This window comes from Lissotriton vulgaris, chromosome 10 (assembly GCF_964263255.1).
Source record: "Lissotriton vulgaris chromosome 10, aLisVul1.2, whole genome shotgun sequence".
NCBI lineage: Eukaryota > Metazoa > Chordata > Amphibia > Caudata > Salamandridae > Lissotriton > Lissotriton vulgaris.
This window is the reverse complement of record NC_141698.1, coordinates 1,048,659,743-1,048,687,541: the sequence shown is the minus strand read 5'-3', so window position 1 is coordinate 1,048,687,541 and position 27,799 is coordinate 1,048,659,743.

The following is a 27,799-nucleotide window of genomic DNA, read 5'->3' as shown; positions in this document are numbered from 1 at the left end:
CGGCTGCTAGCCACGCCCCCCCATGACGTAAATTTTGATCTGAGAAGTTGTAACAAGGACAGGGTCTTAATGAACCTTCTTTAAAAAACCCTTTCGGAAAGGCAAGCAGCCAGGGTACCATGTTATGCTTGAATCTAACTAAGACAAACAGATGATAAGGCCTGTTTATATATGTCAGATATGGTTGCAGCTGACTGGTTATACTCAATGTGACAAAACTCCTCCCTTTAGGTTTTACTAATTCCATCTCCTCCTTGTACAGCATAGAGCTATTAAAAAACTGCTGCTTCAAATATTTAATCGCCAGTTTAGCCATAGCCCTTGAACTAGAAAATAATTTGGGACAGCCAAGGATGGCCATTTGGATCTTGATATAACGAATCCAAGGTATATCTAAGCCCTTGTCTAGCGTAATGCAGTCTTGAATAATCTGCTGGTTTAAATTAGGAGACGGTTGGGCCCATATTCTTAACCAGCACATTATGTGGGGAACCGCAATCTGGTCTGAGATGTGCCCAGCACCAAGATCCTCATGAATATTAAAAACAGGGGTAGAGACAGTAATTTACGGAAAAAAAACGTTTTCTACCGCCTGAATATCACCCGTCTCTAAATAACCCCATAAATCACACCCATAAGTCACTATTAGGACGCACTTTGCGTTATATATCTTTAATAGAGAAGGGAGGGGTGTTGAGCCAATTCTTTTTGCAAACTCCATGATGGCTCCCGAAGCTTGGGCTAAAATATTTCTTTTATGTGTACGTTGAATAGCCCATGAGCGTCGGTCATCGAAGAGCACCCCCAAATAAAGGAAGGCAGGCACCTTTGTTAATTCAAATTTTTTACAGTAAAACGTAGCCTTCCTTGCACTAACAGAACCGATGGTCATGGAATGGGACGTCTTAAAATTTGTGACCAAATCCAGAGAGTCCATAAATTCAATAAAACAATTTAAAAGAATTTGAAGCCTTCTTGAAGTCCTTGCTAATAAAACTGCATCATCTGCGTAAAGCAGAGCAGGGATCAATTTTGAGCCCGCCCTTGGGATGTCTTTACAACTGGAAATTAAGGCCTCCCCTATTTTGTTGATGTAGAGGGTGAACAACAGGGGTGCCAAAATGCACCCCTGTCTCACCCCTCTTTTGACGGGCCAGGAGTCTGTGAGGCTACCATCTTTATTATAGCGCACCGAAGCTATAGTGTTCTCATGCATGGCCGCCAAGAAGGAGACCAAAACTGCATCTAAACCCATTCCATGGAGCATCACCCCTAGCTTTGAACGGTTTACAAGATCTAAGGCAGAGGATAAATCCATAAATGCCAGATGCGTGTCCCCCCGCTTGACGACTGTGTACTTTCCAATCATAAGATTAAGATTAAGACATTGACCCAGGGTGCCTTTACCCTGCCTAAACCCATATTGGAGATCTGAGATTATATTATTTTGATCCAACCAATCTGTTAATCGGGCTGGGACAACTTTCCCCATAATTTTGGCTGCGGACTCCAGAAGAGATATTGGCCTATAACACGCCTGGTCATCTTTGGCTCCTTTTTTAAAGATCAGGATAATAACTGCTTTAGCCCAAGACAGGGGAAAGCCAACCTGAGCTGCTGCATTAAAAACCAGTGTTAAGATTTTAGACCATAAAGTGGGATCCGCTCTATAGAGTTCTGCGGGGACGCAGTCAGGGCCCGGCGCTTTTCCACCTGCTGTTGACCTAATTGCCTCGATTATTTCATCTTCTATAAAATGTAAAGGAGACGCGGCAGACCCACTGTCCAGTATCCACCCTGGGGAGCCTTGCCTAACGTCGCCGTAGACATCCCCAAAACGTTGTACCCATTTTTCTGGGGCGATTTTACAGTCAGAGACAAGATTAGAAGACTTATCAAAAATAGGGCTATTCACCGTGCTCCAGAACCTAGAGCTATTTGAAAGGACACTAGCTTGACTAAGCTTCTCCCAGGCCATCTCTCTTAGTTGTTTCTTCCTATTCCCCACAACAACTTTGTATGCCCTCCTCGCCTCCTTAATCCTAACAGTGTCTCTTGGCTTCCCCTTAAAGCACATCCATGAGGGCCTTATGTGCTCTTGTGCAGTTGTCATCAAACCATTTTTAAAATTTTGAAGACCTCGTTTTACAGGGAATAGTCAGATTGGCCGACACTTGTTTGGTAATACGGTCAAAAGCATCCAAAACAATTACAGGGTCGATTTCAAGGTCTATACAAATGCCAAACTCCTCTGAGCAAGCACCGGTTAGGGACTCCATAAAGCTGTCTGGGGTAATTGAGCCCCATCTTAGCCGGTGAGCTTGATCTTTTGGCACAATATCGCTGTTACTTAAGTGAGCCAAGGCACTAACTTTACCCTTAGCATGAATATTATGATTCAATGACAATGGGCTGTGGTCACCCAGGCAATTATCTGTTACCTCAAGTTTACCTAAAAGGTCCCTCTTGGCACCCGAGACTAAAATATAGTCAATGGTGCTATGATGGCCATGGCCAGTGTATGTGGGTATTGGTGATGACGCATACCCCTGAGTTAGGCAAATCAAATTATGGTCAGATAAAAGACTCTCTAGAAAGGTCCCTGAAACGGAGTGTTCAAAATGTGTTATCCCTGGCGGGGATTGTTCCTCATATAATTTTAAAAAACAATCAATAGGACAAATGTGGATATTAAAATCACCTAGAACTAGTGTGTGGTAGTGCGTGTTAGCCGTTGACTCATAATCAATCAAAGACGTTGAGAGAGACCTTAGATGCTCTAGATCATCAACCCTTGTGAAAGAATTATAAAAATTAATCACTAACAGAGTTGGTAAATCCTTAGCTGTTAGTTTGACAGCTAAAATATTTGAGGAGTGTGAATCCATTAACATGACTTTATATATTAATTTTAAGTTTACTAAAAGCAAAAGCCCCCCTCTTGCTCGCCCCATACCGGACGGTATAGCATGTTTACAAAATGTTGAAAAACCATCCAGAAAATAAGAATATTGCGCATCCCACGTTTCCTGAAGGGCTGCTATATCTGCACCAGCAAGAAATTGCTCCCAGTTACTGTCACCCCTTTTGGACTTGAGACCCGCTATGTTCCAGGATAAAATTGTTAAAGTATCCTCCCTGGACACACATCCTGTCACACTAAAGTTGGAGTTTGGGTGTGGATTGGAGCTACATGTACCCACCAGGAGGGGAGCCAAAGGTTGAATGCCAAGCAACACCCAAAGGGGTTGAACCGCTACCTCCACCCTATCAATTCTTGCAGTCACCGGAGCTACATTAATGACACTCAGTCAGTCTTGATTATCAAGCCCAGATAGTGCCTCTAACCTATTTATATTTGGTGTGAAACAAGGTATCACATTTAGGTTTCTCTTCGGGGTTTATAAAAGTAGCCCAATGGCAATGCCCAGATAGAGGTAGAAGATAGTGGACGATGATCCTCAGCCTTTAAAATCATTTGGGCCACCAATGGAGTCCGAACATTAACGACCATACAGTCCCCTGCTATACACTTTCGAGACTTGCCCACCCACTCTACTCTACGAACCATGATGATATCATTAAACATAGCTGCCCTAATCCCTTTGTGTCTAGTCAGCCAGTCAGCTGTTGTATTCCTCAGCTGTCCCCAAGATTCAGTTAGGTCTGGTCTTAGCGCTGGTACATAGGACAAGACCACAACCAGGGGACAGGCCGCCAGGGGAAGATCTAGAGTGTCCCGGGCAGGGTTAGTTGCCACATGGGATAACAATCTAAGGCCATCGATTTGTGGTGCTTGTACAGCCCTGGCTTCACTGTGGGTGGGCTCCTGTGGAAGAAGAGTTTGGTAGCCCGACTGCACTCCTCTCACCGACCCATTCCTTCCCTGGGAGGTTGTTCTCAATTGCAAAGGAGGGCCCAGAGTGCCAGATGAACACTGCTGGACCTGCCCGCAATCAGTGCGCACATGAGAGGCACTGTGCTCCAACGCCTCCAGATCCTGGCTCCTACTTCGACCCCCAGGCCTTGGTATAGAGGATACCTCAGGGCTCCCCTCCCCCTCTACATGTTTATTATTAGTCCTGGCCAGCTCCCAATTCACAGTCAGGTGAGTGCCTTGTGTCAGGAGACATAATTTTTCCTCAATAGCCCCCAGTCTATTCAAAAATGCCGCTAAAAACCCCCTAATCAAAACCTCGATATGGTTCCAGTAGTCTAGGTTCCTTTCTCCTTCCCCCGCCATTGAATTATCTACGTCTAAAATGGCGGGGAGACCAGTCACAAGTCTCTGGGACGACTTTCCACTAGCCCCCATGGCTTGAAATTTAGATTTGGTTTTAACACTTGCTCTGGGCCTCGAAGCAATCCCACCCCTTGCATGCGGTTCCCCTGTTCCCTCCTCTTGGGTTCCATCAGTCCCTGGTTTAGAAGCACCTCCTGTAGCTTCATTATCAAGAGTCGATCTTTTAGATCTAGTAACTCACTCGACTCTGTCTTCCCTAAGAGATTTTAACTGGGATGATTGCTGGGTGGTCAAAGCGACAGGTGAATCTGGCACGAGGATCTGGGATGGCCCCAACGAAGCACTCTGGGTGGTTACTCCAGGGGAAGGAGCTACCACCAAGTCACTAGAATCCCTTGGGGTTGATGTTTCTACTTCACTCACGTCAGGGTTCAAATCCATCAAAACAGACCCGGCCAGCCTGTTTCAGTGGAATGTACAGTGAGACCGTTTATGGGTTGGGGGACTGCCACCGGCGATTTCGCTTTGCTGATGGCCCCCAAAGACGACCTTTTTTGCCCCATAAGCGGGCCCAGGGAAAGCTTTCTCCTTGTTAAAAGTATCTCATGTTGTAAGACAGATTCTGCCCTGTTTAGAAAAGCATCTAGAGTGCCTGCCACACCACCCCCAGCTCTTAGCGCGGCGATTTTACGTTTAGTAGCCATTTAGAAATATAAATAAAGACACAAAAATGGAATGAAAAAATAAAATAAATAAATGTCACTGACCAAGTCCAAGTCCGAGTCCGTTGCGATACACGCAGAGCAAATGAAAGGAGGGTAGCCACCCCCCAGCCCAGCGTACTCCGGGCGCGGACTTGCCGGCCCTTGGCCCGCGGGGCGGAAGTAGCGTTCCTCTTTTCAAGCGCCTCCGGGCGCTTCCTGCTGGCGTCGTGGTAAGCACCGCAGGGGGAGTGCTGGGACTTGGTGTCCTTGCCCCTGATGGCGGTGATGGCGGGAGCAGCAGCGGAAGCAGTGCAACAGCCCCCAAGTTCAATTTGCAGTCCCTGTCCCTGCCCCTGGTAGCAACGTTAGCGCGATGGCATCCGAGATTTTATGATATGATACGAGCAGATTTCAGAAGGGAGCACAATGCTCAATTCCAACGCCCCAGCAGCGAGTCACAAGTAGAACCACAACAGCAATACCTGTATACAGGTCCGAGGTCTCAACAATAGCACAATGTCCCTTCTATCCATCTCATCGAGAGGTTAGCAGCAGGCAGGCCCCAGCGGCAGCAGAATGGCCGTGTGTCCCAGCGCTAGGTAATACCTACATCCCCCCCTCTATTTTACAACTTCTTAAATACCGAATCAGTAAAATTCGGTATTTAAGAAGTAGTAAAATAGAATTACCTACATCTAGGCCAAATCTCCTTTATTTCATTGTGGAAGGAAACACCTGCAGAGGCCAGGGTGAGAGAGGAAAAAGAGAACACAGGGAAGAAGAAAGACAAACAAGAAATAGACACTTACAAGGCACAATGGAGAGAGGGAGAAAGACAGAGAGAACTGTGAGAATTAGTGTGGGGTAATAAAGAACTGGTTACAGAGAGGGGTGGAGAGTGACGTGGGAGGGTGAGAAAAAGGTCGATGAGAGAGGGGACAGGTGTGGGATAGAAATAGGCGAGACAGCTGACAGAGAATTAGAGTAGGTGATAAAGAAGCAGGCAGGTGAAAAAAGAAAAAGGAACACGGTAGAGAGACAGAGAAGAGACCAATGTGTTAGTGACAGGTGAAACACCATGGGGAGCGTTAGAGGGAAGGCTACTTAAAAAGGTACAAAAGAGACTGTGAGACAGACCCGGCCCGGCTCTAAGATTCTTGCTCAGGGAGGGCCCTGAACAAGGTTGGGTGGGCCACGAAGATGAGAATGGGCAGTGGTAAAAAGTATTTCAGATATCTGATAGTTTAGGTGCAGACATTCATCTGAGGGATAGGAAACAGGAACTAAGGGAAGAGGCCTGGAACAACCTGACTAAGGCAGTGGATCTTAAGGATACTAAGCTCTTCTGGTCCACTGTCAATAGTCCCTTCCTCCAAAATGAAGAAGTCCCGGTAATGTCTGCCCAGGTATCTGAGGAACAATGGGTGGCTCATTTTACTAGTATTTTTAACCCCGAAGGACTAGCTGTAGGGGGTGATAGGGAAACCCTGGCTTTTATCCCCATACCTCTTAATATCATAGTCTCTGAGGTGGATGCTGCCATCTGGGTCAGTAAGGGGGGAAAGGCGCCGGGCCCTGATGGGGTACCCGTTGACCTTTATAAAGCCGAGGTTTCCATATGGAGCCCATTGTTAACAAAGGTTTTTAATGCTGCTGCAATGATTGCGGCCCCACAGACTTGGGGGGAATCAATCATTATCCCGGTGTATAAAAAAGGGGAGAGGGGTGAGGCAAAAAACTACCGCCCGATTTCTCTCCTCACTGCTTCCCTAAAAATTATGAGTAGGGTATTACTGAGTCGCCTGGAGGAATGGGTAGAAGATAAAGGGATCCTTGCGGATTCTCAGTACGGATTCCGCAAGGGGTTAGGCACCATAGAACAGTGCATTAATTTAGACCTTATTATATGCAAATATACACGGGCTAAACAAGGCTCGTTGTTCCTTTGCTTTGCCGACCTGTCCAGTGCCTTTGACTTGGTTGACCATGGCCTTCTGTGGTCAACCTTGTTGGACATGGGTGCTCCACAGGATATTATCTATTTCTTGGCCCAACTTTATAGGAATCTGATGGCTAAGATACGATACGGGCAATCGGGGGAGTGTACATCCAGTATTAAAGTAGGTTCTGGAATTAGGCAGGGATGCGTCCTTGCACCTCTTCTTTTCTCCCTTTTTATCAATGCAATCGAGTCGGAACTACGGACCATCAGTGCAGATGCACCGACTGCTGGCGGCTTTTCCATCCCAATATTGCTTTACGCGGATGACGCGGTTCTGCTCTCACAAACCCCTCTAGGGCTGCAAAAACTTATGAATAAATTTGCAGATTTTATTAATGGGAGAAAACTAAAAATTAATAATTCGAAAACTTTTATAATGCCCTGTGGGAAGAAAATTAAAAACTTAAGGCCCTTCACAGTTATGGACCAAACTATAAAAGTGGTGGACAAATTCTGTTATCTGGGTATCACTTTTAACAGTGGGGGGATGTGGACACCTGAAATGATTAATGTAAGAGCCAAAATGGCCAAGTGTTCTTTTGGCATATTTAGGTTTGCATCCAAGTTAGGCTCAAGACGGATACCAGACATGTTGTACCTATATCGCCATAAATGTGTTGCTCTGGCCCTATATGGCTCAGGAGTGTGGGGCCATTGTAATAACAACATGCTCCAGGTTGAGGAAAACAAATTTGTCAAAAAACTCCTGTGTTTACCATCTTCTGCCTCAACAAAGCTGATCCATCAGGAGGTTGGTCTAGAACATCTATCTGACTTGATCAGATTAAGACCCCTGTTAGTATGGAGATCTATATGGGCTAAGGAACAGACTGGTTTTACAAGAAAGATTATTTTAGATTGTCTTCACATGGACAAATGTTCCCGCATCCCCTGGCTTAACTATATTATCCGAACATTTAATGATGTTTTTAATCTCACGGTGCGTGATAACCCTTCTTGTGTTTTAGATATCCCGAAGAGTGAGATTAAACATGAATTTCTGAGGGTTAGCATGGTGAAGCGTAACGCAGCTACTGCTCAGTTCTCCTCACATGTTTTTTACGACAGATACACTAAGGAAGAAATGGGGCTTTCAGGATACCTTAAATTGGTTACTATCCGATCCCACCAATATGTATTGACAAGATTACGGATGGGGATTGTTCATTTGCTTGTTGCGTATCCTGTAATGAAGACCTATACTACTGCCCCCTGTCCGTGTGATGGGACCACAAAGCAAAGTACGGAGCATTTTTTATTGTTATGCCCTCTTTATCTCCACCTTCGAAAAGTATATCTGAAACCGCTTTTCAAAAAATATAATGTATCCACTATTGTATCGGCCATGGGGCTTTTATTTGGACTTAATTCACAGGACATCTGTTTTTTTACTGCTGTATATATTTTAAAATCGATAAGCTTGAGGAAAAGCACCCTTTTTTGATATGTGATTAACTTAAAACCTGCTGTACCCTCATGTTTTATTACTTATGTATGTATGTACTTTTATGATTATTAATCAATGATCGAATAAAGTTTTTGAATTGAATTGAATTGACACAAACACCATCACAACCAACCAACGAGGTACCTACTTTGCTTCCCCTGCTGGATTTCCGCCTTTGTTGAAAAGGAGAGATGCGGCATGCAGATGGACAGCAGCCTGCTCCTGCTCATGTGTATATATATATATTATATATAATATATATATATATATATATATATATTACACAAAGAACTGCAACAGGTGGCTTATTTACAACAGGGGCGGAGCCTGGGTCACATGGCCAATAAAGGCAGCAGGACAATTGCAATGCGTGACTGGACACCCCCTGAATTCTTGTGGCGCTGAGGAAGGCATCTTCATGCCGAAATGCATTCGCCGAAATTGTTGAAATAAACGGTCTCCATGTTGTCCCCAGCTGAGGTCACGGCTCTTTCTTATATATCCTGATTGTCGCCTCTAGCACACAGGAATCGATTCTCCCAAGAGACGATGCGTACCCAAAATCGTGCTGAATATTTTTATTTTCTGTTACTCGCCCAACACCACCGCCATGACGCGTTTCGGTCCCTCTCGGACCTTGATCACATGACACATCACATGGGCAGATCAACACCTTTTAAAGTGACAGTGCAATTACAAACATCATAAATATGGATGAAAGACTCAGTTCCTGCTTAAATGCATTTGTAACTGTGAAATACAGTGCATATTGGGTTAAAACACTTTGGAAACCTCCTGTGCAAATCTGGCTGTTAAATACAGTTCATTGAAAGTGCAAACGTGCCATCACAGTAAACATTCATAATAAATATTTACAATACCGGGTAAAAGACATCAATAAATAATTATGTTCATTATCCATGATAAAAACCTCCCATTATTAAAATCAACCGGATAAAAGGAACTTTCTAAAATATATACATGATTTGAAAAATCTATGCTAAGAAATTCCTCTACGGCTGCATCAATAATGAGTATACTCAACCCGGGGTCTTAAGTCACATCCGTGACTATATACTATATATATATAAGTATTCATTTTTGCAATTTGTAAAGCATTGAAGTTTAAAAACGAGGTGAAGTAAGCCCTCTGGCAATGTTGCACACCCCCACCTAATACAATAATGCAGACTTCACCATTATTTATTCTCCCTTCCTATGCACATGCTCATTAAACAAACATACAAAACCAACTCAACTGGGCCTGTGTCCTTCTCCCATCTGTTTTGATCCCATACAAGTGTTTTCTGCGATATTGCTTTTTTGCCCATTGTACCCTCTAGCAGTCTTCCCTGTTGTGGTAATACTTCCAGAATTCACATCCCCCTTAATGGAAGGAGTAACAACATCTTGAACTGCTAGCATTGAGTTGCCTGGTTGTTTTGTAGCTTGCATTTGGTTTGCAATGTGTAAATGGTAATTAATGTGTAACAAGTAATAAAAGAAGCTTTACTCAGGATAACACTACTGCAGTGCCCTGTATTGAACAAACTTGCTCAGAATAAACCACACTATACTATGCACTACAGAGGTCTGCTTAGCCACTCATATCATAAAAAATCCTACCACTGAAGTTAAGGGTACAAAGGGTGTGCGCTATGAATCTTAAAACACTTATCTTTAAGGCACTTCAACACATCAGCTAAGATGCTATAGAAAAAAATTATAGTGCTATGATGTAAAATAGATGAAATTGAAGCCTTTGCCTCATCTGTGTGAGTGAGTGAGAGTGTTCAGGATATTTGTGCTTGCAGCAGCTACCATCCCTGCTAACATCACAGTTGCCCCCACCCCTGAAAGTAGCCTATGTCCAGGGGTAAATCAGGGCCAAAAATTGTCCCGGTCACCCAAAAGCAAGTGGCCCACCTTTGCAGATCATAATCTTCCATTGAACATTGCTTAGTTATATACTTCAGGGGCATTGCTCAGTTCAGGCCCATGTGCCGCAAGCTCACTCTCAGGGTACTGAAGTTTATGGTCACCTCAATTTGCCTGAAATCCTGCTCACTCCACGGTCTTCAGGGCTCCTGCTTGTCTCCATCTCTCCTTCCCACCAGGGTGTGCTAAGGCTCCTGTTCATTGTCATGTACTTGTGGGTCCTGGCCATGCTCAAGTGCCCAGAGGTTCCTTCTCAGGGACTTTAATCATTGGAGCACTGGTCCACCTTAGGCCCCTGGGGCACAAGTCATACTCCAGTTGCTGAATCATCTCAATTTCACAAACCAGAAAATCTTGTTTCCCTTCACATCACTGACTTTCCTGGTCACCCTGAGGTCTTCTGATATTTTTAGCCACCCTTAATAAGCCAGAAAAGAAATTGCTAATCTTCAGGCTTCAGTGGCTGTACACATCCAAGTCTTTCATGGACCCTTTTGATTGCCACACAGAACTCTCTCTGAGTGTGATGTCTTAGGGGGAGTAGCACAGCTTGGTACTTGGTGACATTTATACTGTGGGAAGAGACATGAACTGACTCAGCTTCACATGCTGGAAAAAATCACTTCTACTACAGCCATTCTTTTCATTTTCTATATATTACCCATGCCCTTGCTCTCTCTTTCGCTCCCCCACATATCTGAACAGCCCTTTACTCCTCCTTCTAGTGTTTATCCCTCTCTTCCCTTTACTTACTCTCTCATCTCACCAGCACTTTCATTTTCTCACCCATCACATCTATTAGATTTTCTATGTTTCAGTAGGTCTGTCCATATGTCATACCAACTTTCCATTCTGTCTCCCTCCCCCACTTTCTCTTATTCTACAAACCTCTCTATCTATTTTAATTCCCTTCTATATGATTCGCCCTCCTATTATTCTGCCTCTCTTGTTTTCCATCTCTTTTTCCTGTCTCTCTCTCTCTCGGTAGTGGTCCTGATTTTCCCCATTTCCATCGTCCTGCACTATTTCTATCCCTCTGTCTTAGTCTATAAACCCCCTCTTTCTCACTCATGTCTCCCACATACACTATCCTTCACTTTTTCTTCCTCCCCTGTCGTTATTCTCCTCTCTCTCAATTTCTAATGACAATTTGATTTTTACTTCAGTTCTTCTTCCTGTCTCAAAAGTTCTCCCTTTCTCCAATTGTATTTTCTCATGCTGGTTACCCGCATTTCCCTCTAGCCCTTGAACTTGTTTGTGTCCTACACCTAATAGTATATTTCATTGTGCTCCATTTACTGAGTTGCTGCTGTCAGTAACTACCTGCTTTATCAAACTTTGATTTGCAGAAGACCCTCCTCTGTAGACATTACATGGATTCCTGTCCTGGTGAGTGCTTTTAGGTCTGCAGCTCCCAAATGTTATTCAGGAAAGTGGAGGGCTTGTTCTACCTTTAGTCGATATCGGACCACAAGTATGTTTTATTGTTGAGTGGTAAGGGAAAATCCACATATTTCTGGAGGAATTGTTAGAAACAGGGGAGAATCCACAGGTGGCATTTCTTTGACCATACTAAGCCTTTCTTGGGATTTACTCCATATATGGCACTCCCTCTAGGTATCACCAACCTCTAAATCAAGCAGTGGACTGCTGGCACTTCATAACTAAGAAGTGTGTGTGAGGCTGTGTCCATCTTTTCTTTATGATTACTGACCAGGAAACTTCTAACATTCTCTTTGCCATCGAGCCTTCACTCTTCTTTTTATCCCCATGCATCACCCTTCTCTCCACTTTTGTTTCTACCCTTCCCTCTTTCTACCAATCTCTTGTTTGACTCTTCTCTCCACCTAGTCTGTCCTCATTTCATATTTTCCATGGCTGTTTCCCTCTCTCCTTTCTCCCTGTCTCACTCCCTCAATGTGCTTATCTATAATTATTTCCCTCTCCTCTGGAATCTTTCCTCTCCCCCTCTTTTTGTCTCTACTCCCCAATCCGTCTCCTATGTTCTGTTGTCTCTGTCTCTGCACTGCTCTCACCTCTCTTTTTGCCCCAACATAGAGGGTGCATTATTTTTTCACTGTATCGTTGTCACGTTTGCTGCTTTGTCAAAATTGAATTTTCCTTTTACTCATTTCTAGTCATAGGTAACGTTATTTCAGTCCTTATTGTTTTATTTCTGAAGTTCCAGCACTCTTCGTTGTGCACAAAATGAAACTTCCAATCTACATCTGGTATGTCACTACACAATTTATAAACCAAGAAAGCAGTAGATTTACTATCCGATTGTTGCGGCCTACTGTGAGCCAACGTGAACGTCCACCGTAGGACTTGTTAATTGTGCTGCGCGAAAGCATCAGCAGCTCCCCAAGGACTCAAAGCCATCTTCTGAGGCTTGGGATGGGAGGAGATGCACCATGCTGGGACTCCTGGGCCATTGTCATTCTGCCCATGAGATAGGACCAGCCTGACTCTTCTGAGAATTATTGCAAAAGCTGTAGCAGCCTTTCGGGTTGTGCGCCAGCAGGAAAGTTGGCCCAGGTATGTGGACCTGCTTTTCCATTTCTGGATGGCCTTTGTAATAAATAGCTCCATGGGCCAGACACTGTACCCTTAATTCTGTAGAGCGCAACATAATGTGGTTCCTTTACTCCGTAAATCAATCACATAGCTTGGTCTTGAGCCATCTGGAACATATAAATCCATCCAGCAATTATCTTGACATGAAGGACATTGTCACGGTGCATACAAAATAAAATGATAACTGTTTGAAATGGGATTTCCGGTTGGCTAAGGCTTGCGCCAAAGTCAGGCAGAAACCACCACTCTAGTGAGGGCAAGGGAGTTACACGCCAAAGATAACCCATGCTCACACTCTAGGTAACATGACGCGGGCAGTAAGGCTTATCCCTGAGGCAATGTAGGTTAAGTGTTTGTGCGTGCACCCAGCAACAACACCCAAGGCCCACCACAAAAGAAACTTCACACAAGGTTATATATAAAAATAGCCTTTGTATTATACCAAACACATAAGATAAGAAACACTCACGTTACAATGTGCCAGAGGCACGGGCAGAATTTACAGGGGATTATATACATGGGACAGGGCCACATGGGCCACTGTCAGGAATAAGCACTTTAAAAACTAGCACTTGGTAGAATTACTACTTTGTAGAACATAGAATACTTGTAGGAATAGCGCTTAGAACATAAAACATATAATAACTGTAGCACCAAATAGCAAATATAGCACACAACCAGTAACCACTGGTAAGAGGTAAGTACCACCTATGCAACCCTAACCACCTTAGGAAAATATCACACAGGGAATCATGAACTCACTAGTAGGACCTATATTAGGGAAAGCAACCTCCTAAGCATCACATACATTCAGCTGTATAAAACATTACACATGATACAGAAATCACATTAGGCAGGTAAATCACAATTGCCTAAAAATCACATAGGGCCAAAACATGTACCCCACGCAAGGGCACAACACCTGGAACTGTCCCTAGGCCAACTTGGCCTCTCAGGGGCTAGGACGCCCTGTGTCCAGCAAAGTCAGGGCAGGCTGCACAGGCAGCCAAAGAAAGATTGCGCAAGGGTTCCTGGGGGGCCTAAACGAGGCAGCTTCCCACTAAGTGCTGGGCAGCTGTAGACCTCCTCTGGGCTCTAAAAAACAAGGGGGGGGCCACAACATGGGTCAGCCTGGCAGGCTCTCTGACCAATGACCCCAGTAGAGGTAAGCAAGGCTTGAGGAATAAATGCGCCCCTGGGAGCCTTTGGGGCTCTAACATAAATATGCTGAAAATGCCCCGACGTTGGAGTCCCCCTCTCTGGGGACTCGGAATCAGCAACTGCCCCCAGACGTGGGAGTCCCCTCTCTGGGGACTCGAAATACCACCAATGCCCCCTGGAGCCTCTGGGCTCTAAAACAAAGCAATGCCCAGACGCTGGAGTCCCTCCTCGGGGGACACAAGAACAAATATGCCCGGGTGGAGCCCTCAGGGCTCTGAATGCAAAATGGCCCCCGAAGCCTTCTAGGCTCTAAAATAGCAATGCTGCCCGCTTTGAGCCTCGTGGGTTCTAGAAAATGAATGCCCCCAAAGTAGAGCGGCTCGCCTCTTGCGAGCCCGCTCTGTAGATGTGGCTCCCACTCAAAGTCAGCACCGGTAATAGAGGAGGGGCGGGCACTGGCAATGTGCCCCGTCGCCCCCTCCACAACACCACCCATCGGAGCCCCACTCACCGGCTCGTCAGTAGCTTCGTTCTTGCTCGGCCAGTCTCCTCACGATGGGGTAGGCTCCTGCCGGACTTCCACTGGCTGATTCTGCTTCTTGGTTTCCCGGGCGGACTTTCGTTGCCCGTGGGACTCTCTCGGCAGGCGGCGGGGACAGCTGGCTTTACGTGTGGAGCCGGCGAGGCTCCAAGCTGCTGCCTCCTCTTCCGGCCGGATTTCAGGCCCCGCCAACGTCCCGGGCAGGAGTGCCTGACTTCCGGTGTACTCCGGGCTGCGGCGGTAATTTCACTCGGGCAGTATCGCGGCAATGAGCGGGGTAGGCACCCGCGCCGCAGATTAGGCAAAATGCGGGCGAAATGCAGGGTGGGCACCTGCTCTGAATTTGCCAAAACAGGGGGATCCCCACCCCGGGGAATCCCTCGATTTAGGGATTGCAGCGCTGGGCTGCAGATGAGAATAGCAGTGCTCCTGGGCAGGGAAATCCAGCGCTGCCCAGGCGCTTTAGGACAAAGTTTCCCAGACAAAAAGAAGTCCAGCAAGGTCCTTAGGCAGGCAGGGGGGCACAGGCTGGGCTCAGGATCCAGCTCACAGGGCCCTCCAGGCAGGAAGGCAGTCCCAGTGGCGGTCCTCCTGGTGCCCAGCAGCAGCCACCCCCCCTCAAATTAGGATCAGGAGAAGAACCTTTTACAAGAGGTCACAGCCTCTTTTTATACACTAAATCCCTTTGTCTACATGGGTGCAGGCAAGGGGCGAACCAGATACAACTGGTTCCTGAGCACTTTGTTTTGCTCAGCCCCTCTGCCTATTCACAGGATGGGTAGGGTCATCAGTCACACCACAGGAGGCGGAGCCAGCATTGTGTGGGGGAAAGCCCAGCCCTATTCAGGTCCCAGGTGCACTACTCCCTCCCTTCACTCATGCAGATCTCTCCGCTCACCACCGGGGCAGACCCATCATGACTCATGGAGCCAGGCTCACCAGCCAGTCACAGCCATACAGGCAATTTACCTTTTATACACAGAAAGGCCAACTTCTAGAAGTGGCACTTCCACAATAGACACATTCATGCCGCACACATCATCGCGCAGCATTTAATCACACGAGTCCGCACATACCAAACTCGAGTCTGCACTCCCCACGCATCAGGAACTACCAGGGACACCTACATTCCCCATGCATTCCTATAGGAGGGCAGGCCAAGCTTACTACACGCACGCACTTTACCCTGGGACACAGTGGTAAAATGCGCAGAAGCCACAAATCACTAGCACCAAGTCACCTATCAAAAGGAAAAAGTTTAGGGGTGAACCTGCCAGAAGGGCCAAGTCCAACAATAACCCTCATAAATGAGGCCATTTTCAATAAGCCCAAGAATGGAAGAAGATTTCTGGCGAATCTGGACTAAACCTTTACACTTCTATCCTAATTTTGGGAACTGAAGAGAGTTGATGGCCAGTATAGACTCTCGGGTTCTTAGCAGTAAAGTTGGTACTTGATGCTACCGTAAGGAACTCCTGGCAAGAAAACAGGGACTAAGATGGGGTTGCCACTCCATTATGTGATATTTAATTTTTTCTACCACTTAAAGTTGGTTTACTTACTCTCATTCCCGCAAAAGCTGTTATTTGCTCTCTCTCTATTGTCAGACATGAGGGGGTAGAATACAACAACCCTCGCTCTAAAATGGTGCTTGCCTCCTGATTTACAAGAAGAGGTAGCTCCAAACCTCACGCTGATGGCAGTCCAATTTCTGTCTTTCAAGCTTGCATCTTCTGACTTGCCACTACAAATGGTTCTGGAGTGAAATGGTAATCAGGAGTAGAGTCGACCAGCTGTAGACTAGCGACAGAGGGGAAAGAAACAGAAGCATGGAGTGATCCACTGCTAGTTGAAATTCTGATCTGAAAATGGCTGGTAATAAAGGTAAATGTCTGACCCAGGTTGAATTAAGTAGGCAAGTAAAAATGTAGCACAGTGGCACTGAATAGGCAAAGAGGACCATTTGGAGCTGAAAGACTGTAGGAAGTACAGAAGAGCGAGGAAGTACACGCTAAAGGGTAGGCACGAACAAGAATGTGGACCGTGGTGAGCAGGAGATGCATAGATGAGCTGGAGAGGTTCGATACTGCAAAAAAAAACACTGTGGAAAACTGACAGTTGTAGCTAAACTCCCTTTTAAGTGTACTGATACTTGAGCATGTTCAAGTGATCAGAGTTTTCTTAAAGGCATTTGCTGTATTCCATTTACTGACAAGAAGGCATGTGCAAGACAACGATTAATGCTTGGTTTGGTTGCTGTTGAAGGCTTTTGGATGAAGGCAATCATTCCATGAATAAATGTTACCACTCAGAGGCCACCATCTCTGTGAGCCGTTAAGAATGTGGGAACTGAGCCTGGCAACCACCTTCCTCCAGATAAACCCTTATTTGGGTGTCATATTTAGTGCTGAAAGTTCAGTTCAGTTGAAAGTCCAGCCATATATCCTTTAAAGAACAATGGATAAACTGCAGAACCTTGTGGTAAGTAAAACGTACAAACATGTTGCTGGATCATTTCATGTACTGCTCCCTCCGACACTTGGTCAATACCAGCAAATTAGAACTTGGTTTAAAATTGTTGTTCATCTATGGGCAGACATTCTTTTTTAAGGTGAAGAGTCACAACGGCAGTTGTAACCTATTGTGAGACTGCACCCTCTTGCCACAACAGGGGCCGATACCACAACATGCTGCTGGCCAGGGACCCAACAGTGCCTCACCCAGTGAGATAGGGAGAAACCAACTTGAATTCCTGACTAGATAATATTCATATTTTGTGCTGGCTTATAATGATCTTGTGTTGAAAGGCAAGAGTCCCAGTTGTTCATCAAACTCTGAAGGCAATGCCATCAGGAAGATGCTTGATGGATGAGTAATATAACGATACTCCCTAGCAGCACGGTTATATGGCTTCCATTATTGTAGTAATATAATACATCTGTTTACCTTTTCCAGTTCCTTAATCAAGCTGCAGGTGCTTCCTACAGCAAGCTAGCTCTTCCTCAAATTTGCTCTTCCTCCATCTTCTTTCTGCTGTTCTACACATCTCCCTTTGGTGATAAATGGACAAACTAAACCAGGGTTTAGACTTATGCCCATCAGATAGACTTGCTGTCTCAGACGGAGGCACCAACATCTTCAAGCATGTGTTTATGATTTGATAAAAAGCCTCAAGGTTTCTGCCTACCATGTCCCCAGATCATGAAACAAAGTACTGAGCTTGTCGGTGCTCAGTGCTTAGTGCTCCTTGCGTTTGCACATAAGCCTTCTGATTGATTAATTTTCATTCTGGTCTACAGTTGTTTGAATCCGACTCTGCCATTTCCTCATTTAAATAAAAGATCTTTTTAGATCTTCTGATGTCCTTTCTGCCAGCACCAGCATTGCATACACCAAGAACAATATCATTTTGTCTAAGATGCCTCTCTTTCTTGTCTCAGTATCATACCTACTACCCAGTAGGTATGATGCCATTTAGTGTGCGCAGCCTATAGGCCTTTTTTCACTTGCGGTTCTGAAGATTCTTGCAAAGGTGAAAGGTGAGGGACATTGATTGCATGTAGTTGAGCAGGGACCCTTCATTGCATCTTGCAAGGGGGCCCCCTAAGGTTTTGTTACGCCACTGCGGATTTAACGTGGTGTAATCAGTGCAATACAAGCACTCTTTGTCAGTAGAAGCACACAACATCTGCCCAATCAAATCCAGTAGGGAGGAAGAGAAAGATGTGGGCGGAGCCAAAGCCCCGCTCTCAGTAGTGGTTCCTAAATCTTTTTTTATGTTGGTTTTATGCACTGTGATAAGAGACTTAAAAAGGGACCCGACCAATGAAACGCCGGCTCTTGTTTCCATTCTTGAGCATCAGCTATGCAGCGTAGAGATGTCACCTGTAGTAAGGAATCAGAGAGGAGCTTTTATAGCGGGACTGGAGACTTCCATTATATTATTATTATTGTGAAACTGTGAAGTCAGAATCAGCTGAGATATATGTATCCTGCTGCAGTCAGCATGGCAGAGGCTGGGAGAATGTCAGCTTGTTTCTACAAAGAACTCTTTTCATTTCTAGGAGTGCTGCAAAGGGGACACTCACAGCCCTCTGTGGAAGTAAAGGTAATGAGAGAAGGGGAGGGGCAGTGGGTGAAGAGAGGGGTGCAGGCAAAACAGCAGATCGTGAGGGATGGATGGAGGGAAGAGAGAGAGAATGAACGTCCAAAACCTTCTCTACTGTGGTGCAGAATGAAGTTGGAATAGTAAATTAAACTAGTCCAATATCCAGCGCCCCCCTAAGGCAAGTCGTTAAAATGACTTGTGTGCAGAACAAATGAGAACAACAGACACATTTGTTCAAATGACAGAGTACCTAAGGCATGCAGAATTCTGTCATACATTCCCTTACACCAGTGGCCACTGCTGCAGTCTCTGAACAATGCTCTCTCTCTCTATGTCTCTCTGTCTCTCCCTTTTACTCCCCCCTCTAACTCACCCTCATACTGCCCTCTCTGCCATCTGTGCCACATCTCCCTCTTTCCTGTCTCCCCTTCTCTTCACCCCTCCCTCTTTCTTGCCCCATCTTCTCTGTCCCCGCCCCTCCCCCTATTTCTCCCCCTTTCAGCTCTTGTCTTTCATCCCTCGTTCTCCCCAAGCCGTCTCTTCATTCTATCCAGAGACCTTTCTCCCCTTTTACCCCATCCGCCCACCACACGTTCATGCTGCCCTCTACATGCCCACTCCACCCCACCCCATCTGGACCCCTCCCCTTCTCTCTGCCCTCCTCTGCCTCACCACGTCTCCCCTCTCTGTCTCTCCCACCTCAACCTTGATGCTGTCCCTCCCTCCAGCTCCTTCTCCTCTCTCACCGCACTCTTCCCTCCTCTCACCAACACTCCCGCGCTCACTTCCCCTCTCTCCGTCACTTCCCATCCCTTCCCCCATCCTCCCCCTTCTCTACAGTGCCCTCCTCTCCTCTCCTCCCCTCCCCTCCCCCACTCTCCCCTCCTCTCCTCTCCTCTCCTCTCCTCTCCTCTCCTCTTCTCTCCTCTCCTCTCCTCTCCTCTTCCTCTCCTCTCCTCTCCTCTCCTCTCCTCTCCTCTCCTCTCCTCTCCTCTCCTCTCTCCTCCTCTCCTCTCCTCCCCTCTCCTCTCCTCTCCTCTCCTCTCCTCAAGTGATTCATTCCTCCAGCAGCCATGCTCTCAACCTCTGGCTCTCCACAGCTGGCCCTGGCCTCCCCTCCCCCCACACCGGGACGTCCAGAACATTTCAGGCCTCTCAGGAGGGTTGCGGCTCCTTCCTGTTCTGCTCCCTAACCCAGGCCTCTCCCCCAAAGTCTCACCCCCTGTGAAAAATTCAGAGTCTACAGAGGGACTGACTTTTCCCCAGCATCATAACCAAAGAAGGAGTGAGAAGCCTTTATAATGGGTCCGTCCTCATCTTCCCAATAATCAATTGTAAATACACCACTAGAGGGGAGATCTGAATGTCCTGAAGAAAGTCCAATCACCCTGGGGGGCAACACATGGCTGAAACATGTTGATCTAAATAGGCACCTGGGAACATTAAATCCTGAGAGTGTCTGAACTTTTTTAACCTAGCCCCTAATCATATGCCATTAAAAATTTCACTTTCAGGATTTGGAGGTTATTTTAATTCACCTACACCCCCTGCCTTTATTCACTGCTACCACACTAAGAACTCCGCTTACAAAAGTGTTGATTCCACCCAGAGACATTCAGCGTTTGGGCGAGGGTCCAACGATAAATAGGCATCCTGGTTTTATGGTATTTATTTTTTCGACATTTCCGTCTGTATTTATCCATATTTATTTTTTGCTCTTTTTTTATGTATTTATCCATTTTTATTTTGTGTTTTCTGTATAAATGAAGCTGCAATGGGTATTTTTCCACACTTATTTAACTAATAAATGTATACTCACATTTAAATGTCCAACAGGTTTCAGCAGTATACAGTGCTAGACCATTAGCTAAAAACACTTGCATTGTAAATTAGCATAAATAACTGAAGATCTGTACTTAATTAAGCTAAATTAGGAAATCGTTTCTCTTTTTTCATCTTCCCTACGTCTCAATCTGTACAGCTACTGGCCTGGCACTCATGATTGACAATAGAAAAAATCATCCAAAGAAGGCCTATTTTCTGTATTTTTCTTTATCTATACTAATATAATAAAGAGAGAGCCCAAACCTTTGAGGTGGGTAATCTCAGGAACCACAGCACACAACACCCAATACAGCGTTGGAAAGGGCAGTTGCAGCAGAAGGACATAGGCTATGCAGACGCCCACCATATACATTTAAAAGCTAAAAGAACCATGCCAACAAAGTAGTCCCTTGTGGGCGTGTCTGCGTTTGCTGTGGGGAGTGCTGGGGGCGTGACAAACGCTGGGGGCGTGTGGTACGTTCCACCCTTCATGCCATGTCTCATATTGTGTGCTAATCCCACCCTGCTCCCTTTAAATACCCCTGCACCCCGTAATCATAACCCACCCTTACTCCTTAAAATACCCCAACACCCTTAAACACTAACCCATCTTAACCCTATTATTATACCCTGTATAATTATACCCAAACCTATCCCTAAACCCTAAAAATACCACTGTACCCCAAAACCCAAACCTACCCCTGAACCCTAAAATACCCCTGTACCCCAAAACCCAAACCTAGCCCTGAACCCTTAAAATACCCCTGTACCCCAAAACCCAAACCTACCCCTGAACCCTGAAAATACCCCTGTACCGCAAAACCCAAACCTAGCCCTGAACCCTAAAAATAACCCTGTACCCCAAAACCCAAACCTACCCCTGAACCCTAAAATACCCCTGTACCCCAAAGCGCAAACCTATCCCTGAACCCTAAAAATACCCCTGTACCCCAAAACCCAAACCTAGCCCTGAACCCTTAAAATACCCCTGTACCCCAAAACCCAAACCTACCCCTGAACCCTAAAAATACCCCTATGATCCAAAACCCAAACCTAGCCCTGAACCCTAAAAATACCCCTGTACTACAAAACCCATACCTATCCCTAAACCCTAAAACTACCCCTGTACCCCATAACCCAAAACTATATCTGAACCCTTAAAATACCCAAACACCCCAAAACATACACCTCAGTACCCCAAAACATATACCCCTATACCCATACTTACCTTATCCAAACATTTTAAAAAACATGCTTTTACCATTCATGCATTTACAACGAATTTCGTTGTAAATGTATGCGTGGTAAAAGCATATAAAATGTAATGCCATGCGTTATAATGGCATTGCGGAGTCATGGTACTTTCGTAAAGAAAGTATGCAGAGTGATGGTATGCGGAAAGAAAGTTGCGGAATAATGGGTGTTTACCCTCCCCCAGTAAGTACATTGGTGGCACGGCGGCCCACATCTCCAGCAACATACTCATATTTTATCACCACCTATTTGAAAAATGCACAGGTCTCCTTCATTGATGGCCAGCACAGACATACACTTTTAGACACACCTCCCGCCACAAGTTCTAGACTTGCGAACTTTACAGCTGGGGAGGTACGTTCGAATCTCGGCATCAGCTCAACATCCTGTGATTCCAGGCAAATCGCTTTGTCTCCCCGTGCCTACCACAAATGAATGTGTTCTTCTTTAATGTAAATTGTGCTCATGCCATTTTGTCGAGTTCGCGCTATATAATATTGCAAGGAAAAGTAAAGTAGGGAAACTCGAGTTCACACACTACTGAACGCGCACTCTTAAGTGCATCAGCAGTGCACTGTGAATCCGAGCGTTTCACAGGCCTGTCACAGATAAGAAATGCTATCAAAACGAAATCCTACAAAACAATATACTACTGGCCGGCAGCAATTCATACCCTTACAACGTCGGGACGGGCTGCTAGTATAAAAATAAATACAGACAGGAAAATAAATAGTTTTCTGCCTGTATTTATCTGTAAAAATCTGTAAAATCAGAAAACTGGGAGCCCTAATAATAAAGCATGCCATGGGTGGTACCTGTGTGTGAGGACACTAATACTATATATATGAAAATGTTTTCTATATATATATCTACTGACATGTGCCTGGCTATACCCCTGCCCTACTCCTAAAGATGAGGGCCTGAATTAAAATGTGACTGACTCCACCCCTGCCTTCCCCTCCTCCTACAGACACAGGCCTGACATGTGACTGGCTCCACCCCTGCATGACTTCTAAAGGCGCCCGCCTGTCACATGAGTGTTTCCGACCCCGCACTGCTAGGGTTTCCGAGACCGTCGACTGACGCGTGACTCTGCCCCAGCTCTACCATCCACTTGGAAATGTCCATCCCACGGTTTCTACTGGTGCCCATCACAAGTGCTCACCCAGAATTGGACACTTTACTCCGCACGCATTAACAACGTTTGCCATTAACCCACGTTTTTTAATCCGCAAAAACACAAGGCTTTACAACGCAATTGATTACAATGCATTGTCCGTCACAATGCAATTTACTATTCTAACTCCACCGGGGCGTTGTATGGGGAATGCGTGGTAGAGTTTGCTGTGTAAAGCCCTGCAATGTAAAAGTTTTTGCAGAGTAAAAAATGCGGGGTAATGACATGAGTTGTAACACATGCGGAGTAAAGGATGTTTCCCGCTCACCCATCCACCTTCCCCCCAGCTGTTCTTGTGGCTACCGCACAAACCCCATCCGGTGCCTGGAAGTCTCTTTCGGCTCCTTTTAACTTCTTTTGCTGTTTTTCGAAGGATGCCACCGCTTTCACTCACCGCCCCCCCTCCTGTGTTTTTTTATTAACCTGGTCTGTAAAAAGAAACATCCTGCAATGCCTTGTGTTGTTGTGGGCTTTGCTGAGATGGCAGCTGGGCATCTGCTTCCCATTAACTGCCCCTTGTTCTCGGCTTCGGTCTCATTTAATGTCGTTTTCATGTCTTGTGTTTGTGTTTATTTCTGGTTCGCTGTCAGCCACGTGCCCTCTTATCCCCAATGGCGGGGGGGCCCTGTCCTAACTCCTCCTGCGGGTGAGTTCACAAAGCCCGCCTTGGCACGTGGTCGGTGTGAGCATCTCATCGGCATGGGGTCAGGGCGGTCCTAGAACTCCTGGGGCCCCGGGCAAAAGGGAAGATGTGAGGCCCCTCTAATTTGCATGTAACTTCCAGTCGCAGCCGGCATGACTCGCGGGTGGAGGGTCTTGCAGGAGTTCGGGAGGAGGGGAACAGGAAGCATGGAAGCCTCCCGCCCCTCCCCTTAGCCAATCACAATGCTGCAATGGCAGCATTGTGATTGATCAGGACGCCGACCAGCCAGGCGCCTATGGGGAGGCCATTTTCTCCATGTTGGCTGCATTGCAGCCTACATAGAGAAAGGCCAGAGTGCGCATGACTGGTTTGGTTGAACAGTCAGCGCCCTTAGCAATTGGCAAGCCACTCCTCCCCTGCCCTAAAGCAGACCCGCCCGCCCCAACCAAACACTTCTGCTTTCTCGCAGTGCTAGAAGTAGAAACATAAAACGGTTGTTTTAGCATTTTGTGTTTCTGCGAGAAAGTAGGGGCCGGCGCTCCTCCGCCCTAGTGGAGGGCCCGCCCTTGGTAACATCACAAGGAGTGACATCACAGAAAGTGACATCGCAGGACTATTGATCTTATTTGGCATCACTGAAGAGACCTAACGTGGATATCAGTAACATGGACAAAAAGCTAAATATACAAATGAAATAAGTCCATATATTTTAAAACTGTTAAATGGTTACATTTGTCTCATTAGATGGAAAAGCTAGGAGCAGGTCTCACAAAGATGTAAATTATTTACTCCTCGAATACTGATTGTTTCCAGATGAGGGCATGATAAACATTCCAGTTCTGCCTCATAAAGGGGGGAGATCCTGTTGAGGTAATGAGGGGCGGGATGATTTAAAATATAAAATTACACAAGAGAAAACCTCTCACACCGTGGATATAATTACACGTTTCAAAAGGCTCCCTTATCTTTCTGTGCCATTATTGTGCTACCTTAGGATGACATTAATACTTCGTAATTTGTTTTAACGTAAGTCCTCTCACCAGAATCTCACACTCCCATGCTAAGAGACGTAAGACAATCTTTTTTGTGTGTGTGCTCTTTACTCTCCAGAATTATGTTAAGTGCAAAAACACAACACATATAGTACAAAATTACAAGACACCATTGCAAACAAATAAAGATTGTACATAAACAAAAAAAGACTTAGAACAACCGAGACCACTGCTAAATCATACATTGACTTTTAGGTATGCTACAGATTCAAGGGGTTGTCAAATCAATGTTTTTGATTTGGTGTTAGAACTGTAGGAAGTAGATATGGCTGCCTTTAGCGCTGGTGGAGCCCTGTACGACAATGTTGGTGTCACCCAATGACTTGCTCTGCCACGGATTTCCTCACTACCACCCATTAAAAGTGCCCCTCAAGTCTCCATAACTACACTCTCTCTCAGATGCATTTAATGTGATTAACAGCGCTACTCATACCAGTTTAGAGTGTCAGAGAATTTATATCACACATTACACAGAGACAATCAATCATACCAGTGTAAATCACAATAGGTAATATTACATAAGTCAAAGGACTAGTAGTCACATGACAATCATACTAGTAGGCAGTATAGTGTAATAGTGATTGATCTGGAGAAACACAAACTCTGAGTTTAGAACGTAATACCATGGTTGGGGGTTCTCTTTAATAACCAGAATTTAATTCTGTTGAAATGAAACCCTTTTTGCAACATCAGGATAATCAAAGACTGGGGAAAAACCATAACACTGACATTTATAGCAGTTTGCATGCAGCTCCTAGATGACAGTTAATAGTTCACTGTTCTATGTTAGGGTTTTGACTTATAAACTAGATCTCTCTGGAAAAAGCAGTAACCCACTGGCCTATTTACATTATGTGGACTTAGTGATCTGCATGGTACATGTTCTTTGCAGCAAAAGGAATTTTCCCTTGGCGGACAAAATTCAAGATAAGTCATATACTATGTGCTTGTCTAGTTAGCCCATATATTAGCAGTGGTTCCTAACACAATGTAATACACCAACAAACAGTAAAAAGCGCTCACTCTGCCTTATGGATCACCCTTCGTTGATCTTTTGTGCGGTGCGATTTCGGCTTGACCTTTTCCATGCTTCACTGGCAAACTCTGTGGAGTGGGCACTAATGTGTTTTGGGTTGAATAAAATCAATCTGGCCCCTTTTTGACCCACTCTGTCTTGCTTTAGTTATTTTTAGGTCTCGCCTAGCTATTGTGTAAGTGATCGCTATGCGAGAGATTTAGTAAGGGGCAACAGAAAATGCTCCCAAAGACCTGTAGTTCCGTGAGTTTGTGGGTCTGGTTCGGGTGTTCCGAACCCGTTCGAATAAGGTCGTCGGAAATAGACGATTTTGGTGTCAGAAGACCGCAAATCGCGAGTGTAGCATGTATGAGTGTTTTCGCATGAATCGATCAATGAGAACACTTCGTATTCAAGGATTTAGTCTGAACCTTCGGGTTCCATTTTGTGTACGGCAGCCATTTTGTGTGGTTGCCCTCACATAGGCCGATGACTACGGCCGAACGAGTCCTTGAGACACGTATGCCTTAGCTGACTTCTGAGTGACCTGGCCGAACTGACTCCTTGCCCGAGCCAGTTCCTTGTTAAGCAGCTGGTCAGATAAAGATCAAAGAGTAGGGCATGCCAGAGTTTATGGTACATTGCTCCCACCTTTATATCTCACTTCCAATCTGTTTCTGTTCCTTCCTTTACGACATAATCACTGATTTGGGTTAAGGGTTTTATGATGGGTTTGTCCGGCCTGAGCGAACAAGAAATTTGAAATGTGCTTGGTCATTTCTGGTGGGCTGGACAACGGAAAGTGGGATTGTCATCATACGCTACTTTTGAAATGTCACACTGTCATTGGTCAGTTTGTATGAACCCAATGCTAATTTGAAATGTTGCCTGAGGCTTGATTTTTGGCATAAAAGATCATGCTCCGCTCATTGAATTTGTGCAGTCTCTAGCGAACCACCCGTGTGTGCTTCGTAGACCTCTGTTCCTGGTTGCAGCCAATAAACTTTGGTCTTTGACGTCATCAAGAAGTGTCCCATGTCTCTGTTTGCCAAGGCAAGGGAACTCAAAGGCATTGGGCATTTTCCCTGACGCCGCTGGGTTCTAAAACCCGGTCCTTCAGTTGGCGCCCAAATTGGGCGACTTCAGCGGTACCGGTCCAAGCCCGAAGATCGTGGAGAGCTTCGTGTGGAAATTCTGGAGGAAGGCCAACCACTTCATCGACCCCTGTATGTCGTTGTGGTCCGAAAGTCTTTGCTGCGAGGTTCCCCGCCTTCCGACGGCTACGAAGGACTGCCGCCCTGACTGTCGCCTTGTCTTGGAGCCTTAGACGTTTGTAGAGCGAGACGATTGACGGGTCTTCTGGTGACGCCATCGACAGTTCAGTTAAGTATGAATGGAGCGTCTCCTAGTCCTTAGTTTTTTTTGGTATCCTTTAGTGGATCGCTTTGATTTGGTACCTGCAGGCCCCAAAGCCAAGGGACTCGTGTATTCGCGAGACTATCGTATTGAGATTTCCCTTGTAGTTTGAAGCTAGACTAGTGAGCAAGATGCCTGGTCTTAGCAGACTTGGAAAGATATTTAGTTGTGGTTGTTCTAAGGATTCCCGGTTAGAGGATTCGTGTCCGGTTCCTCCAATTGGAACTCCTACATATGAATTGTACGTGAAACATGGTGTGGGCCCCATTAGCTATAATGAGATCTGGGTAAAGTATACAAGAAAAGACGGTGTCCTACAGTGGCCCCGTAACAGTAGTTTTGAAACTGAGATTTTAGACAATCTCGAAGTGAAGTTGTTTAAGAAGAAAGCCCGGCCGGCGATGTTTGACTCTTTCCGCATATGGCGCAAAGAAGCCAAACAGAAAGAAATTAAATTAGCAAAGAAGAATAAACGAGAACGAGGTATATCAATGGTGCAAGCTGCTATTGCGTATAGGGATAATGAGGAAGAGCAAGAGAGCGAACAGATGCTTAGAGTGAAGAAGTTAGCGGTAGATAGATGCTACCCAGTTTTGTTGCCTAAAGAGCAGGAAGATAAGAAAGATCGTGCGAAAGATCCTTTAATGTCGCATCTATTGAGTTTGCCACCCCCTTATGCACAGAGTGCTACGGCACC